Source organism: Giraffa tippelskirchi, chromosome 11 (genome assembly GCF_054371585.1).
Source record: "Giraffa tippelskirchi isolate mGirTip1 chromosome 11, T2T-mGirTip1v1.2.pri, whole genome shotgun sequence".
Lineage (NCBI taxonomy): Eukaryota > Metazoa > Chordata > Mammalia > Artiodactyla > Giraffidae > Giraffa > Giraffa tippelskirchi.
In genome coordinates, this window is record NC_137285.1 from 129954119 (window position 1) to 129972376 (window position 18258).

Here is an 18258-nt window from a genome sequence, read left to right on the forward strand (position 1 = left end):
GATGGGCTACAATCCATGGGGTCACAGAGTTGGGCAGGACTAAATGACTAAAACTTTCACTTTCATTTTGATTCCTTCTTAAGAGGCTGTTGGACTATACCCTCTATAGGCTTCCCTATAGAGAATTGGTGCATAAAGGTCTTTCAGACATTTTTTCCTACAGTCTCAATTCCTTTTGGCCCATATGGACAGGACATTGCCATTTTAGCTGAATTAAAATCCACCGTGCATTTCCTTTGAATATGATGTGATTTTACCTCATGAGCTAAAAGCCATAACTTTAATACTGTTCTAAGCCTTTTATTAGAGCAGAGAAATTCTACTAGGCCCCACCTTAACTCTTTCATGGATCTTTAAGAAAGGCCTTATGGCCACATCTGTCATTTGATCTTTTGTCCTCAAACAGTGTTTTACTTTGGTAAGTTTTCTGCTTCCCAGAGAGGCTAGAGATGAAAAACAGTTTTATATTCCCCACTAGAAAACCATGAGTCCTCTACATTTCTTCTGTGTTCTGTGTTCTGCTTATAAACCAGCTAGTTTTTTCTTTAGAACATCTGGTAGCAGTTTATCAAATACCATCAATAAGAGCTGGTCAGCATCTTGAAGGTCTTGCCTGGAAATCTCATCACTCAAATTCAAACATTCATTACTACATTTTCTGCCTTCTTTGTTAAAATAGGTGACATTTTTAGCAGTTGTTTCACCATTATATGAAAGTGCTCAATGAATATTTTGAACTGAGTGGATAAATGGAAAAAGAAGGTTCACATATAAAGATGCAACATAGACAAAATCTTTAGCCAGGAATTCTTTAACCTGTTCAGATGTTTCTACCTCCAGTTCTTAAACCCACTCTATAAAACACTCATCTTGTATACCTTTTCTCAAATATTATATAGATATATTTGCCTTTTCCTTGTGATTTCAGCAGAAGGGTGTTCTCATGTCTGCATGACAAAATTTGTTGTTTGGCTCAGACCCTTCCTTTTCAGTCAGCTTTAGGCAGAAGTAATCTCATTTTTGTACTTAGTATTCATTTTATTTTGCCCAGGATAAGAATCATTCATTTTGATCTCTGACAGCACAGCTAAGTTGAAAGCTGCTTGAGGGCATGGCCTATGCATGATTTGTTTAAAGATACTCTATAGGGTCCATCCCAGTTGTATGTTTAGTAGTGTGTTTAGTAAATTTATTAAACAAATGATGAATAAATGAATAAGTGAATAAATGAACAAAATTTTCACCTCACAAGGACAGAATCATTTTCTATCATGTTTATCCTTAGCAATTACATCACTGCCTGGTATGTGGGAGGTGCTCAGTAAATATTTATTGAATTAAAAATGAATAAATGAAAAAGTAAATGAATCAATGAATGAATTGAAAATAAGCAAATCCACATTCATTATTCCTATTTTAAGTTCCAGCCTACATTATAGTATGAAGTTCTTTTGTGATTAGTTTTAATAGTGATTTCTTGAAATGACCCAGGAACTCAATTCTATTATTATCTCAGTTTTCATTCTTGCTCAAAGACCTTTTCCCAGACAGTGAGAATGAGGAACTGTGCACTATGCTCACCAGGAGCTTCATAATTATAGTGAAATATTTCAGATTTTCTAGTAAGATGGATAGGATGTGCAGGCTTTTTCAGGCCAAGTGGGGCTGGGTTGTCCTTGTAGGCAGAAAGGACTAGTACCTGTGTCCAGGGTCGGGTAACCTCGTATAGATCTCAAAAGTCATCCCTTTAACCATAAATAAACTCCTTTCTAGCTGAAACATATTCCCTGCACTTGAGAAATTAAGGGTTCAAGGAAGTGGTTGTCAGGCTTTATTGTCTGATTGAGTCTCACTTTCCACTCTCCAAATATTCTAATTTAACTGGCCTGGCTAGAGTAGGTACCAGAAAACTTTTTTATCAACTACCCCACTCCCATGAGTCTGATGTTAATGGTCTGTAGGCACATGCTTTTAGAAACACCAATTATATGTGTGAGTGTGCATGTGTGCGTGTGCAGAATGCAAGGAAAAATGTCACAGCATGTTATAGGAGATTGGTGGATGTCTGTGTAAGATTGAATTGGGACAGGAAAGAGCTGGACACGACTGAGCGACTGAACTGAACTGAATTGAGGAAAGAGGAAGCTGTCACCCTTTATTTGAAGTCCTTGTTCAGAGTCTTGGCTGGATAAGCATTTTCTTTTTGCAACAATTTGTAACTTTTTTAGGATCCAAGGAGGGAATGATTGAAGGACTAAGTCCTAAAAGGACTAGGGCATGCATGAATATTGCCAATTATGTTGAGTATTTCTTTCCTAGAAAATCACGGGAGAGTGCCTACATATTTCTGAGAATCCTTACACTAAGCTTTCTGCTGGCAAAAAAAAATAATAAGAATAAGAATAAGAATAAAAATGGAAAGTTCACTATGCTGGGCTTGTATCCAGGATATGGACAGCAGAGATGGAGGGGTTCGTGGGACAAATTTGCTCCATGAGATCTCAGGAAGACTCATTCCCAAGCCAAGCAGTTAATGCAATTTAGAATAACTGAATTTTGTCTGAGTAACATATCTGATCATGTGCTTAAACTTGAATTTGTTGGTACCGTACTTCACTTAGCGCTCTCTACCTGTCTTCCTCCTTTATCCTTGTGTGTGGAACCAGTGGGAAGCAGAGGAGAAAAGATGCTCAGTGAGTACTCAATAACCCTACTAACATCACAAAGCCTTGGGTAGTTGGGGATGTGTTTTATAAGCACTGTTAAGTTTCATCTCTTTTACCCCTGCTGTAATTATCTGTTGGAATTTTATAGGACTGTGGACATTCTGAGAGGAGGGATTTAATCGTTAAGTACTTTCAGCCTAATTGGTTCTCAATTGGAAGAGAAGCCTTGAGTTTGGAAACTTGCCACAAGTTAGCAGAGCATGTTGGTTCATTGCCCACCTGTGGAGTTGACAGATACAAGAGACCATTTTTGACTTGGCATCGTTTTTGGTGTTCAGTTGGCATATCTGTCTTCAGTCTGCTCCTAAGGCTCTGTATTTGTCAACTGTGCCTAAGTTGGGCAGATATGCAGGCTTTTGCCAAGTCTTTCTGGTCCCTGGTCTAAGACCCTAACTGTGGCAATTAGTGCGGGATGAGATAGATGGGAGAGATGTAGCTATATAGATATTGCCCCTGGAAAGCCATGCTTGGGAATTGAATGATAATCAATCTAGTTTTCAACATCAATTTCATTGTATTTTTGCATACCAAATCAAACTGGTGAGCCGGTTATTTATGTTGCTAAATACAAAAGCCACACTCATGTGGAGGAAATTAAGGGCCAGAAAAGGAGAAACAATTAAATAGATTGCTAGATATTCATATTATGGCTAGTGCACAATCATTGCAGTAATAATATGAATATTAATTTATAATATGAAAAATTACTCACAATGGGTTATTATTTAATAATAGCTCTAGCATTTAGGGTTGTTTTTTTTTTTTGCCACAAAAGAAAGTTAATAAAACAAATCCCATAAACTTTAATATAAGTTCAGTGCAAGGATACTGGGATGAGACTGATCTGGTTGAAAGAAGTTAGGTCACTTTTTCAAAGTTACTTAGGTGCTAAGTAAATTTTTTGTTGCTGAAATACAGTTGATTTATAATATTGTGTTAGTTTCAGGTGTATAGCAAATCTTTTTCAGATTCTTTTCCATTATAGTTTATCACAAGATATCAAATGTGGTTCCCTGTGCTATACAGTAGGTCCTTGTGGTTTATTTTATTTAATTAATTAATTTGGCTACACTGGGTCTTAGTTGCAGCACACAGGATCTTTTGTTGTGCCATGCAAACTCTTAGTTGCAGCATGTGGGATCTAATTCCGTGACTAGGGATCAAACCCAGGCCCTCTGCTTTGGGAGCACGGAGTCTTAGGCACTGTACCACCAGGGAAGTCCCTGTTTATCTATTTTTATATATAGTAGTGTGTATCTTTAACCCCCAAATTCCTAGTTATTCCTTCCTCCCTTCCCCATTGGTAAGACTGTATGTTCTGTTTTGTAAATAGGTTCGTTTGTGTAATATTTTAGATTCCACATAAAAGTGACATCATATGATATTTGTCTTTATCTGACTTACTTCATTTAGTATAATGTTCTCTAGGTCCATCCACGTTGCTGCAAATGCATTATTTCATTCTTTTTTATGGCTGAGTAATATTATTTTGTGTATGTATATATATGTACCACATATTCTTTATCCATTCTTCTGTGGATGGATACTCAGTTGCTTCCTTGTCTTGGCTATTGTAGAGTAAGTGCTGAATAATTTTGAAAAAATTTACTTAATCTTAAGACATTCTTAACTTGCAAAATGGAAATAATATTTATAGTACTTACTCCACAGAGTTTTTTCAGTTAGTTAACATACTAATATATTTTAAATCCTATATTCATGCCTGGTGTATAATAAAAATTTGATAAATGTCATTATAAGTACACACATAAGTACAAACACACATAAATCACACATAAGCACACAAACATGCACACTTTCATATGCTGCTGCTGCTGTTTAGTCCCTGTCTGACTCATGTGACCCCATGGACTGTGGCCTACCAGGCTCCTCTGTCCATGGAATTCTCCAGGCAAGAATACTGGAGTCGGTTGCCATTTCCTCCTCCAGGGGGTCTTCCCGACCCAGGGATTGAACCCATATCTTCTGCATTAGCAGGCAGATTCTTTACCACTGAATCACCTGGGAAGCCACATACTTTCATATCCCTTCTCACATTTTCTATCTTGGTAATCAGCTTTTCCTTCCCCTACAATCTTCTGCTATTAATGCTGAGCTATAAGAAGTGGGAAGGTATCATCTAGAATTGTACTGTTCAGTACTGTTGTCATAACCCACATACAAGTGGCCATTGAGCACTTGAGATCTGGCTAGCCAAATGAAAAGTGTAAAATCCACACTAAATTTTGAAGGCTGTGGAAAAAAGATTTTGAAGAGTATGGAAAAAAGAACATGAAGAATCTTGGTAATTTTTGATATATCTACATGCTGAAAAGCTATTTCTGATATATTAGCTTAAATGTGTTATTAAGTAAATAAAATCCATATGTTCTTTTGGTAAAGGCAACTCTACAGACCCTCTATGATCACACTGAGTGGAATATTCTTCCCAAACTGTGTTCAAAGATGCTCTTCTGCTTCCTCGCCTTGCACCTTCAGTTGTACATGCCTGATATTTCTGTTTGGATCTCATTGTTGTCTTAAACTCACCATGTCCTAAACCACATTTCCATTTTCCTCATGACCTTATCCTATTTCTGACTCCCCTATTTTGGTTCTATTCTCACTGCACTCACAACCTCACATTTACATGTCAATAGCTTTTCATCTGGGGGCTTTTCTATTACTTGATCCTTTTCAATCTTTTCTTGCCAAATTCATATTCATCTTGCTAAAATCACTTAAAAAAATATCATCCTTGTTTTCAAAAGCCTTCAGTGACACCCACCAGATTTTTCTGATCTCTCTAATTTCTTGGACAATCTTTCTGTTCTAGAAAATACAAATTATTTTCTATCCTTCAATTGCAACTTCTGGGGATAGTAGACATGTACTAAGGTGCTTTGTACACAGGAAATGGAGTAGGTTTTGCAAGCTGTGAGGAGAGGAAGAGATTTCATTTTTGGACATATGGAAATTGGTATGCCTTTCCCATGAATTCATATTTCTTTCTTCACTAACCTACAAGAAGACAAGAAACTCTCCTTCTAATGAAAATTGAGGTAAAGGAGGTTGTATATAAAAAGAAAAGAAGTGACAATTTCTCAAGATATGAGCCTTCTTATTGTACTACAAATATTCACTAACCATTGAAAGGTGATGTTTCAGATTCACAGTTATTGGGGCATTTGCTCTGAACTATTTCTTCAGGAAAGAAGGCAGTTTTGAGGTCTACCTCCAAAGGCAACATCCCCTGTAAGGTTATTGAGATAAATAGAACTGCCCATGGCCTCAAATCGTATTAATATTTACCACATCTTGAATTTATAAAATTGTTTATGATTTCCAAATAATTTCATGATCATTAACTTATGGAATTGACTTGGGACCAGGAGATTGACATATACAGACATTAATGCCATTTTGGAGAAAATACGGATACAGAATTTAGCCAACTTACTCAAATACACAAAACTACATTTTGATATTAGCTTTCATTGCTTTGAATTTGTAAGATACATAAATCACTCATTCCTGGAACTGTCCAGTCTTGATCTGTCAAGAAGTAGATGTTTCCTGGTGTATCTATAAGAATTAGAGTTTTACTTGTGGAGGTGAGTGTCCCCTGGGAAGTCCATGGCAAAGTTTTCATTATGTACACTATTCAATTATTATTTACATTGGCTTTTGGTTGAGGGAAAAATAATATCCTGCTAATTCTTACCTTTACAATTCAAAGAAGTTTGACATATGCAGTAATCCCACCTTCGTTCCTAAATGTTTATTTTTTATTATAAAAGTAATGAATGTTCATTAAAGTAATATTGGAAAATGCAGAAAGGTAAAAAATAGAATTTATTTATTTTTTATTGAAGTACAATTTGCACATACTGAAAAGCACAAATCTTAGGTGTACAGTTTGATGAATTTTGAAAAGTGTTCCTACCTGTGTGACCCACACCCTAGTTAAGAGGTGAAAAATTTGCATCACCCAGGAAGCTCCTTGACATCCTTCTCCTGACCTCCCTTCCCCACTCTAGGCAACCACTATTCTGATTTCTAATGGAAAACAGAATTAATGACAGCAACCTCAAGTTCTCTCACTGACAATCACTGCTTAACCTAACAGCAGCCTTTGACACCACTGATCATTTTCCATTGTAATACCCCACACCTTGGTTTCGCTGTTGGGAATGGCGCTCTCTCATTATCCCTCTCACCTGAGTGGCTGCTACTTCTCTGTCTCCTTTGCTCAGTTGTCCGCCTCATCCTTACGTCTAACTGAACAGGCACAGTGTTTGTCTCTCTTCCACCTCCCCCCTACCTGCACAAACTCCTCATAGGCTCATGAAGTTGCATGGCTTTCAGTGCTAGAAGTTTTAAAATGTCATTACACTTTATGAAAATAATTTTCAATGGCTACACTGTTATTCTATAGGGATGTGCACCATCACCTACTTATCCATGCCTTTATCATTTGACATTTAGGCTATTATCTTAACTATTGCTAATAACACTGCAAGGAACATCTTGGCACACAAAGTAATCCAGCCTCCATAGTTGCAATACTGGATAGATATCCAGGAAGGGCTAGGTTAAAGGCTGTAGACATTTTGAGGCCGTAGTACATGTTGTCAAGTTGCTTCTCAAAAAAGATGGATCAGTATATAGTCCCAACAGTAGTACTAGTAATAGAGGTCTTTTCTCCTAAATGTGTTGAATTTTAGTCAAAATTTTATAGGAGATAAAAATGAAAGATCAGTATATAAAGTGGCTTGTATTTATTAGAATTTAACAAAATAGTTTATGTAAATTAGTTCGGAGCTTATTTGCTATTACTAATTATAAGTGAGAACAAGATAATATTGGGCTTCCCTGGTGGCTCAGTAGTAAAGAATCCATCTGCCACTGCAGAAAAAGCAAGAGACATGGTTCGATCCCTGAGTTGGGTAAGATCCTCTGGAGGAGGAAATGGCAACCCACTCCAGTATTCTTGCCTGGAGAATCCCATGGACAGAGAAGTCTGGAGGGCTACAGGAGCCTGAAAGAGTCAGACATGACTGAGTGCACGACATCATCTCATCTACAGGTAGTGTCTCTCTACTGTATGCCCATAGAATTGGGATGGCTTGTTGTGAAGTCATTTATTTATTTACTTTTTTTAGCCACACCACATAGCTTTCAGGCTCTTAATTCCCCAACCAAGGATAGAAGCCAGGCTGCCAGCAGTGGAAGCACAGAGGCCTAACCACTGGACCACCAGGGAATTCTCTGTGAAGTCATTTATGTGATGACAGTTAGCCTTGTTAACATAAAGATATGGGTTTGATTAATGGCTTAATCACTTAGTAGCCATGAATTTAGACAAAGTGCTTATGATCTTTGAGCCTCAATGGTCTCTATAAAATATGGATAATATTTTATAGATAATAAAATATCTATAAAATATGGATAATAAAATATGCCTTGCAGAAGTTGGGAAGGTTAAATGAGATAGTGTACATAAATCACGTAGCATGAGGGTGACACTCATAAATGTTAGTTCCTATCCTTCCTACCAAAGTTACATCCTTTCCTAGGTTAAGATTCGCACCATAGCAAAAAAGTGGCAATAAATTGTGAGCAAGCCATTGCTCATGTAGCTTACTGAATGCCTATGAATATAAGAAAGACTGTTTGCCTTTAAAAAAAAAATAAGAATGAGCAAGCCAGAGAGAACTAGAGCTTTGCTCAGGGCAAGGCAGACAGTTGCTACGTCAGGATGTGTCAGTCAGGGATTTCACTAGGGCACTGGAACTGAGGAACTGGCTTGAGTCCTGATCCTGAAGGGATGGGGTTAGAATTGTGAAAAGGTGAACAGGGGATTCAGACTGATAGGAGAACTGTGGTAGTTCCAGAAATCAGGACCAGATGGGAAGCAGATGTTCAAGATTAGCCAAGATGGATATGGTTTCTAATGGTGAGAGATAGATGAGGCAGGAATCCTGGTAGTGAAACACCTAAGTTATGACAGCAACTTTAGAGCCCACTTTTACAAACTTTTTTTTAAAAATAACCTCTAATTTATAGAAAAGTTTAAAGATTAGTATGAAGTACTTCTCTAGATCCTTTTTCAGACGCACCAATATTGAACATTTTGTCATATTTGCTTTATCATCTCTGTGTGTATATATTTATAAGTCTATCTATCCAGCTACCTATCTAATGTGTGCATTGTGCTTAGTTGCTGAGTCGTGACTGACTCGCTGCGACCCTATGGACTGTAGCCCTCCAGGCTCCACTGTCCATAGGATTATCCAAGCAAGAATACTGGACTGGGTTGCCATGCCCTCCTCCAGGGGATCTTCCCGACCCAGGGATCAGACCTGTACTTCCTGCATCTCCTGCATTGCAGGAGGATTCTTTACCCACCGAGCCACCTGGGAAGCCCACCTATCTAATCTTTGCTCCTTAAAACTTTAGTGTCTATTTCCTAACAACAAGGATTTTTTTTCTCTTACATGCTCATAGTATCATTATCAAATCCAAGAAATTGAGCAATGTTACAATACATTCCAACTTCAGCTACTGGCCCAGAAATGTCTTTTATAGCCTTCCTTCTCCCCGACTCCACCCCATCCCATTATATGATCCAATTCAGGATCACCAGCTGCATTTTCATCAATTTTGTTTTGTTTCAGTTTCCTTTAGTCTCCTTTAATCTGGACATTGACATTTTTGAAGATTGTATGTCATTCAGCTTGAGTTTTGTAGACCTCATGTTTTGAATTTGCTTCTGAGCAACTTTTTTTTTTTCCCTCAAGGATGCTATTAGGAGCTGGGCTTGAGGACTATGGGTATAGCAGGATGTGGGGAGCATTTGCAGCCCATGGAGATAAAGAGGCCAGTGAAGCCTTCTGGGTGAGGCCGAGCTCTTGTTCCTGAGCGAGGGTTGTAAGCCTGAGTCACAGAACTGGAAGGGACCTTGAGGGGTCACTAAGTCCGTCTGCTTGGCCTTTAGCAGAAATACATTTTCATTCACTCAGTCACGCCAGCCTATTTTTAAAGTCCTCCAGGGAAAGCAGTTCTGTGTGTGCTTCTTGCTAACCCACATGGGGGCCACTTGCTCACACTGTGTGAAGTCTTCCCTGCACCTCAGCTAACTTCCTCTAGGAGCAGGTCTTAAGCTTTCTTCTCATCCTGCTTTTGGGAAGGACTCACATGTAAATCACAAGCTCTTCAATGTGCTTAGAGAACTGTGTTTTATCACTTGTCCCTTAGGTTTGTTTTCTTTAGTTTAACCTAAAGAATAAAAAAAGGAACTTAACCTATGCAAGTATGTTGTTACAATAGCAATAATGATATAATAACATATTATCATGTCAATAGCTACACATTATCACAGCAGTAATACATTTCATTTTATAATTGGATTTTCCGTGGACCTGACTACCAACAGGACACTTTGGATTATCATTTCTAGTTACCTGTTTTTTTTTTAAATTTAAAAACAATACACGTTTATTATAAAATACAATTTCAAACATTGGAAAAGAATAAAAGAAAAGAAGTAAAATTACTCTCCTTTTCCCCTCTACCATCAATCACATTTCCAAAATTTGTCAACTATTTCTAGTTTTGATGTCTGAAATTCCAGATTTTCCTATACATATTCAAGCATATGTGCATACATACATTCACACACATGCATACTCATTTTATGAAAATTAAAATGGGATCTTATACATACATATTGCAATTTGATGATATTTTCTCAGTATAAGAATGATATATGTTCTTTGAGGAACATATAAAACAATTATAAAGGAAAAAAATTTTTAATCACCTATGACTGTACTGCTCACCTCTGATGTTGTTTGGATATTTTCTGATTCTTTTCTATTTATGTGTGTTATCATATATCTTCCTGTTTAATATTGTTCTTTTTCTTGATCAACTTTGAGCATCTTAGGCTGTTTGTTGCTTTTCTTCTTAATTTGGAGCTCAACTAGGAAATAGTTCTCTCGTGAGATTAGATTATAAGAGGCGGTGGAAGAAAAGCACACTCATGGAAAGGACAGCAGGCTGGCAAAGAGCAGGTGACCAGGCATGCAGAAAGATTTCCCTCCTAAGAGAGAACACAGCATCTGTTACCCACAAATCACTTGGTGAACAGGACTTCTGACAGCCCAATATAATGTTTTGTATATGCAAGGCCAAACTCTCTTTATTCACTATAAATTCATCACTATTGGCAGTGCTGGTAGTAAAGCATTGAATAAGACAAGCATGGGCCTTGACTTTTTTTTTTTTTTTTGCAGAGTTGTTGTTTGTTTGTTTTGGGTTTTTATGTTTGTTTGATTGGTTTTTGTTGTTCCACAGAAACCAAGGGCTAGAGCTCATCAGTTTAAGGTGGGGAGTTGGTGATGGACAGGGAGGCCTGGCCTGCTGCGATTCATGGAGTCTCAAAGAGTTGGACACGACTGAGCGACTGAACTGAACTGAACTGAACTGAACTTGTGCCATAGAAACCAATGGTTAGATCTCATTAACTTGTGGTCTGCTTGGATTTTGAGTTTTTATTTTTCTCTTCTAGTTTTACACTATAAATTCTGATGCAGAAGTCACCATGGATAATTTTTCAAATCAGTTCTTGATGGATTGGAAAGTTTAGAGACTGGATATTATATGCTTTCTTGTTGAAAAATTCTTCAGATTCAGAACTATCTCAGGAGGAGAGAGACTGTGGAATGTCTTGCTCTAGGGGTTAAGATAGATTATGTCAGTTTCTGCTTTTTTCTCATACCTATATCCATCCACCCCTACAAGTGGATATGGTGTGGCCTCCAGTTACTGAGTTAATTAAAAGATAAAGTGGGTGAATTGTGATGTTCTTCACATTATCTTTGCCTCTGAGTGGAGTAAATCTTGCAATTATGTCAGCTATCACACTTCAGATCATAAGATGTTTCCTCCACTCTGCCCCCATACCCTTTTCTGTTCATCAGACTTGAGATCTGAGTGCCCAAGTGATTGTGGGATGCAACAGCCTTATGCTTGTCCCCTTTCCTCACTTTCAGCACTGAATAGGGATTCTCTCTTTTTAGCTCTGGTTTGTCGCTCTGTTTAGCACTGAGGAGACCCTCATTACACACTATATAATGGGCAGGAGCCCCGAGGCTTGCCTCCATGTTGGCAGGTATCTTGGTTCCTTTCTCTTATGCCACAGACAGAGTTCCTATTGCACAAATACGTCTCCATTAAGTACACCCACATTCAATTAGCCTCCTGGATCCCTTTCAGCCAATGCTCACGAGCTTCATTTGTTAAATTGAGCAAACGTTTATTGAGTGCTCATTAGATGCCAGGGGTTGTTCTAAATGTCTAGAATATATTAAAGAGCAGAAGACCAAAATCTTGCTTTCCATGGATGTCGCATTCTAATGGATGTTTTAGGAATGAAAGATTGTGATACTGAGGCTGGGACCATGGTGCCCCATCAGGAACGAAGAGTTCTCCCAGATGCCTTCTCTGGAGTTGACATCTATAGTTTCTATTAAACCCATCTTGTTTATTCTCTCCTTTGTTCTCACATTCTAAGCTTTCCACATGTGTGTCTAAATTGACTTTAGTTATGGCAAGTCTTGGGCTTCCCTGGTGGCTCAGACAGTAAAGAATTTGCCTGCAATGCAGGAGACCTGGGTGCGGTCCCTGGGTTGGGAAGATCCCCTGGAGGAGGGAGGGGTGGTAACCCACTCCAGTATTCTTACCGGGAGAATCCCCACGGACAGAAGAGCCTGGTGGGCTACAGTCTATGGGGTCACAAAGAGCTGAACATGACAGAGACTAAGCACACAGCATGCACAGCGAGTCTCACGTCTGTAAAATGTTGTCTTCCCCGGCGTACTGAGCCATTACACTGAAAGTTCCAATGAGCCAAAAATAACTCAAGTGCACCTTTGCATTTGACAAAACCAACCAGTTCCTCTTTTTTGATCAGTTAATAGGGAACAAAAGTCCTGGGTCATTGAAAATACTGTGTAATGTAAATTTTTGTGATAGGTAGAGATTAAGATCATGACACAGTAAGATAATAATCTTTGTGCCTGTTGAAATAATTTAAAACCATCAGAAGTATAACTCCTCAAAATATGAAGCCTCTAGAACCTAGTGTTGAAAATAAGTTTTAGCTCTCTTTGGGATTGTCCGAGATGCCCTGTGCTTGTTTGTGCTATTTGTATTTTCTTTCGTCTATGTAGTTTCTGGGATCATTGTGCTATTTTAGATCTTACTTAGCCATACTCCCTGTTGAGATGCTAAAATATCCTGAAAGTGGCAATGCTAACTTTTTTTGCATGCCTAGGAGGTGGGTAGTGCAGGACTGATTTGTAATGACACTACTGTAGAGTAAATTTTTAGCTGTAATGTTATTTTGGGCTGCTTGATCCCACCAGATTTGGAGAAGTTTGAATTACCTTAAATAACTAGAACACAGACATTCCTATGTTACCCCTGAGACATGCTCACTGAAGCATGAAAATTAGTTCAGATATGCATCCAAGCTTCATTGACTCTAAGGGTTTATAGGATTATTTATTGATAATTGGGAAATGAAAATTATGCCACGACAAAAGTCTGATTGAAGGTGGCAACAAGAGCAATGTCATAGTTGATTGCTTGTGAACTTTCTGTCTTGGCTAAGGAAACTTAAGATTAACAGTGGCTTCCCATTCTTTGTTATTCTTTCCATAATCACATGAGATCTATTTCCTCACGCCATAAACCATAGGCCAGCCTGTGACTACTTTGACCAATAGAATCCAGTATAAATGATGCTGTTTCAATTCTAGACATAGCGCTTTAGTGGACTGTAGGTCTTACCTCTTCATCTTGGAGCCCTGTGCTGCTGTGTAAGAAGTCTGACAATCCTGCTAGAGAGTCAAAGTAAAGAGACTTCATGGCAAGAGAGAGGAGCCTCATGGAGACCACTTTCTACCAAGGCATAAGCAAATGCATGAAGAAGTTAGCTTGGAAATGGATGTTCTAGCCCCATTCACCCACCTCTGATACCATGGAGCTTGGAGATAAACCATCCAGCTGAACCCTTCCTAAATTCTTGATCCAGAAAGTTGAGAACAAAACAAAGTGGTTGCTTTAAGTTACTAAGTTTTAGGCAGTAATAGAGAAACAGAAGGGGATGACAGAGGACAAGATGGTTGGATAGCATCACCAACTCAATGGGCATGAGTTTGAGCAAGCTCCGGGTGATGGTGAAGGATGGGGAAGCCTGGCGAGCTGCAGTCCTTGGGGTCACAAAGAGCTGGACATGACTGAGCGACTGAACAACAACAAGATAAACAGAAATTTTTTGTTGAAGTTCAGGTTCCATTTTTTTGTTGAAGTTCAGGTTCCATTTTTTACAAAGGTTTTATTTATTCATCAGTTTATCTACCTACCCATCAATGAAACATTTACTAATAGTTCATTATCTCTCTGATGATACTGGGCTATGGTCACATGGAAGTTCTAATAAAGTTTTGGCTTTGTGCTTATTTAGCCTCAATATCACCTTATCATTTAGAAATAAGAATCCTCTTTTTACATTTTCCCTTCATTTATTTCAAATGAGTACCTTGGGTGCTACCATGTTCCAGGTACTATATAAATTGTTGGCAAAACAATGGTGACTAAAACAACACAAGTTATAGACTCAGGAGTCTTGTTTATAATGGAGAAATACAAAGTAAATTTTTTTCTTCCAATCTGTAAAATAAGATAACAACATAGACTTCACAGGAGTTTTTTGGAAGATTATGTGATATGATGAGTGTAACAGTCCTTCTAAGTAGTTATTTTTTATAAAAGTAAAAGCATTTGTTGAGTCTTGATGGTAGTAACAGTAGCAGAAGAGCTCAGAGACAAAGCAGATATATAACATTCAAAGTGAAAATATGTATGTATATGTCATAAGCAACCACTTATAATAGAAATTATTATTTGGTTTTGGTGGGCCCTTATTAGACTTCAGTTGATCCAATGAATTTCTAAAACTATATGAAAGAGGTTGTGTAGATATTTATATGCACATTACTTTTGGATCAGAGACTCAATGCTTATTAGATTTTCAAAGGTATGAGTGATCCTAAAAGGTAAAAAATCACTGATTGAGAGAATAAAGACAATTGCAATATATTAAACCCCTCTGGGTGCCAATTGCTCTATTCAGTATTCTCACACATCACAGTCTCTGTGAGGGAGACTCTCATTCCCATTTTGCAGATTAGAGACTGAGGCACAAAGAGGTTACGTACTTATCCAAGTTTAGTAAGTGATGGGCCTGGCATTTCAATTAATCTCTGTCTGGTCTCAAAGGTCTTCCCACTATACCATGTGTATCAGTTAGAGTTCTTTGCTGCAAGTTATAGTAACCAATCACTCTGGCTTAATCAAAAAGGAAATACATTGAGAAAATGTTGGCACTCACAAATTTTCTGGGAAGTATGGAGAGGCAAAGTCATTCCTATGATTCTGATAGGGACTTTCTAGGGACACACTATTACCCCTTCAAAAACAAATGTCTGGAATGTAAGCCCAACATGCCAATGGATTGAATAGGTGTTTAGAGGTGACCCAAATGAACAGATTCATCCTTACTTTTGTCTGATCCTCTTTCAATGAAAGATAATGTATTTTCTTCAATATTTTGAATACCTAAAGAGGAAATAATCACAATATGGCTTATATTATTATAATCCTTATTACTTTGTAGTTTATACCAAATTTGCACAAATTATCAATTTATATTTTGATCCACACAAGCAGTCTGGAAGACTGATGAGGACAAATGCTTTTATCTGCATTTGAGAAGCAAGGAAACTGCAGCTGGAAGATGCTTCCTGAAGTGTGTGTGAAAGTCGTTCAGTCGTGTCTGACTGTTTGTTTCTCCATGGACTGTAGCCCGCTAGGCTCCTCTGTCCATGGAATTCTCCCCTTCTCCAGGGGATCTTTCCAACCCAGGGATCGAACTCAGGTCTCCTGCATAGCAGGCAAGTTCTTTACCATCTGAGCCACTAGGGAAACCCTCAAAGTTCACATGACTGTTAGGTGCTCTGATCCCCCATGTCGGGGGTTTCCTTTCTACTAGATGTCCCGCAGAACTCAAATGGCTCCACTGCCCACAGAGTTGAGGTAGTTAGGCCCTCACCAGGCAGGCTTGCCACACTGTGCCCTTCTCAGGATCAAACCTGGGTCTCCTGCATTGTAGGCAGATTCTTCACTGTCTGAGCCCCCAGGGAATCCCTAAAACATAACCTGCATGATGAAGGGAGGTGGATTGGCAGCACTATGTGAATTTGTATCCAGACCTAGATGTCAATTTCAGGTGACAGTTTTTACAAATATATGCACCAGTTATGCTGGAGTTCCAGATTGTTGTTCGAAATATAAGAACCTTGAAAAGCCCCCACTTAGCACTACTGGCCAGATCTCATCCTGCAAAGACAAAACATGATACCTGAGTGCATCTCCCACAGGAAAATGAGAGAGTTTTAAAGCTGTAACCAGTGAAATTTCTTCAGTCCAATATTCTCTGGTAACTTTAGTCAGTTGCATTTAATACACCTTTATAAAATATGATATTATTTCATAAGACAAGCTGTTATTACATCCTTTGGCTTCATTGGGATTCACCAAAACTGGTGCAGGTTTAGGCATTATTTATTTTTGTGAAGCCTCATCTTCAAGCTTCTGTGGGATTCCTGTAGTACCAAATGCAGAAATGGACAAATGACCATGTTTCCTTTCTTTTTTTTCTCCTGTTTAACAACCACAGCTACCATTTATTGAGTGTTTACTATATAGTAGGGACCTGTGTTGGGAAAATCCCCTGGAGGATGACATGACGACTCACCTCAGCATTCTTGCCTGGAGAATCCCGTGGGCAGTGGAGCCTGGCGGGCTACAGTCCACAGGGAAACAAACAGTCAGACAGGACTGAGAGACTTGGCGTGCACACACAGGGGGCTGTGTTACATGATTTACATGACTATTCTATTTAATCTGTACCATCACTCTATGAAGTAGTTATTATCCTATTAATTTAACTGAAATTTATATATAAAAAAACTTGTCCAGTATCTTATAGTTCCCAACTGTCTTTGGAGAAATATAAATCTAGTCTTTTTTCCCCTCCATTGTTTGGAACTTTTCATATCACTGCTCAAAGAGAAGATTCTGTAGCTCCTTCAAGTCAACGTAATTGGAGACTACATGGTGCGATGTGTTCACATCTTAGAACTGTTGTTCTTTAATTTTGTGACAGAACAAAATGTGTTACCACACAGAAACCCTGAAATATTATCTCACTTGGGTCCACAAGTTGACTGCTGTTGCTACTTCTCTGATGCTCTTCACAACAACATGTAGCCTACGTCTATCCAGAGGGGTACCCTATCTATCTGTATGACCATCTGAGGATAGAAAAGTCTATTCCTCTTTACACCATTGTAGCTGCAGGATTTTTGGAGGATTAATCATTGAAGGAATAAAGGATGTCCATTAGTGGAAAGGAAAGTCACATGGAATCTTTAGAAGTTCATTCTCTTAGGCAGTCCTAGGGTGCTGGACATTTTAGCCAAGCTGATATATTTATAAGCCCCCTTCCAATGATCTAGTGCTGTGGAGATGCTCCTACTTTTATTCTCAACCTGTTCCCTTTCAGTCTTGTTCTTTATCTCAGCTTTTCATCCTTAACATTCTCCTCTACTGCATCTTTACTAAACACAGGAACATTGGTAATGTCTCCCATACACTTTGGTATTCTCTATTCAAAACAGTAATTAATACTTAAATTAACTTTAATTAAATAACCAGTATACTTTTGTACAGTGAGTATGTATTACTTGATATGTAAGCATGTGTTAAATACTAGGCTAAGTCCCTTATAATATAATTTTCAATATTCACAAGCTTTTATGAAATCGGTTTTTTAAAATCTCAGTTCCACAAAAAAGGAAGCTAATGTCTGCTGGGATAAAAATTTTACCCATATTCCCACAAGCCCAAAGTGATACCCAGGAAGAGATAAAGCCGGAACTGAAAATGGTATATCTCTAGAATTTATGCATTTTTCACAGTGCTGTATTACTTTTAATTATTTAATTAAAATTAATTAAATTATTTAATTTAGGACTAGTGAAATAGTTTGTAGTAATTTCTTATTTCTCATCCTACCATCATTTTTGAAGTCCTAACTTCTTTTGGAATCAAGTTGCTCCTGTGATCAATTTTAGGAATTGGGAAATTGTATAGGTTGAAAGATCCCTTAAATGAATGTTACCCTCTAAAGAGAAAAGCTCTTTAAAGCTGTTGGAATCTGGGCTGAAATAACCAATTTCTATCTATGCTCATGTTAGAAAGGCTTAACCTAGAATAGCTTTTTGAGTGAAGTCATTGACCTCATTTTTCTTCTTCTCCTAAATAGAACCAGTTGGAGATAAGTATATGTTTATCCCTTGTCATTTATTGTCGGTGTCCATAACGGTTTTATAGACTT

General features: G+C 38.1%; 1 protein-coding gene across 2 annotated transcripts in view; it reads left to right on the forward strand.

Annotated features, from left to right (window-relative positions):
- METTL15 (methyltransferase 15, mitochondrial 12S rRNA N4-cytidine) overlaps positions 1–18258 on the forward strand; it is a 375213-nt gene that overhangs the window by 270245 nt on the left and 86710 nt on the right. The gene's annotated exons all lie outside the window — the stretch shown is intronic.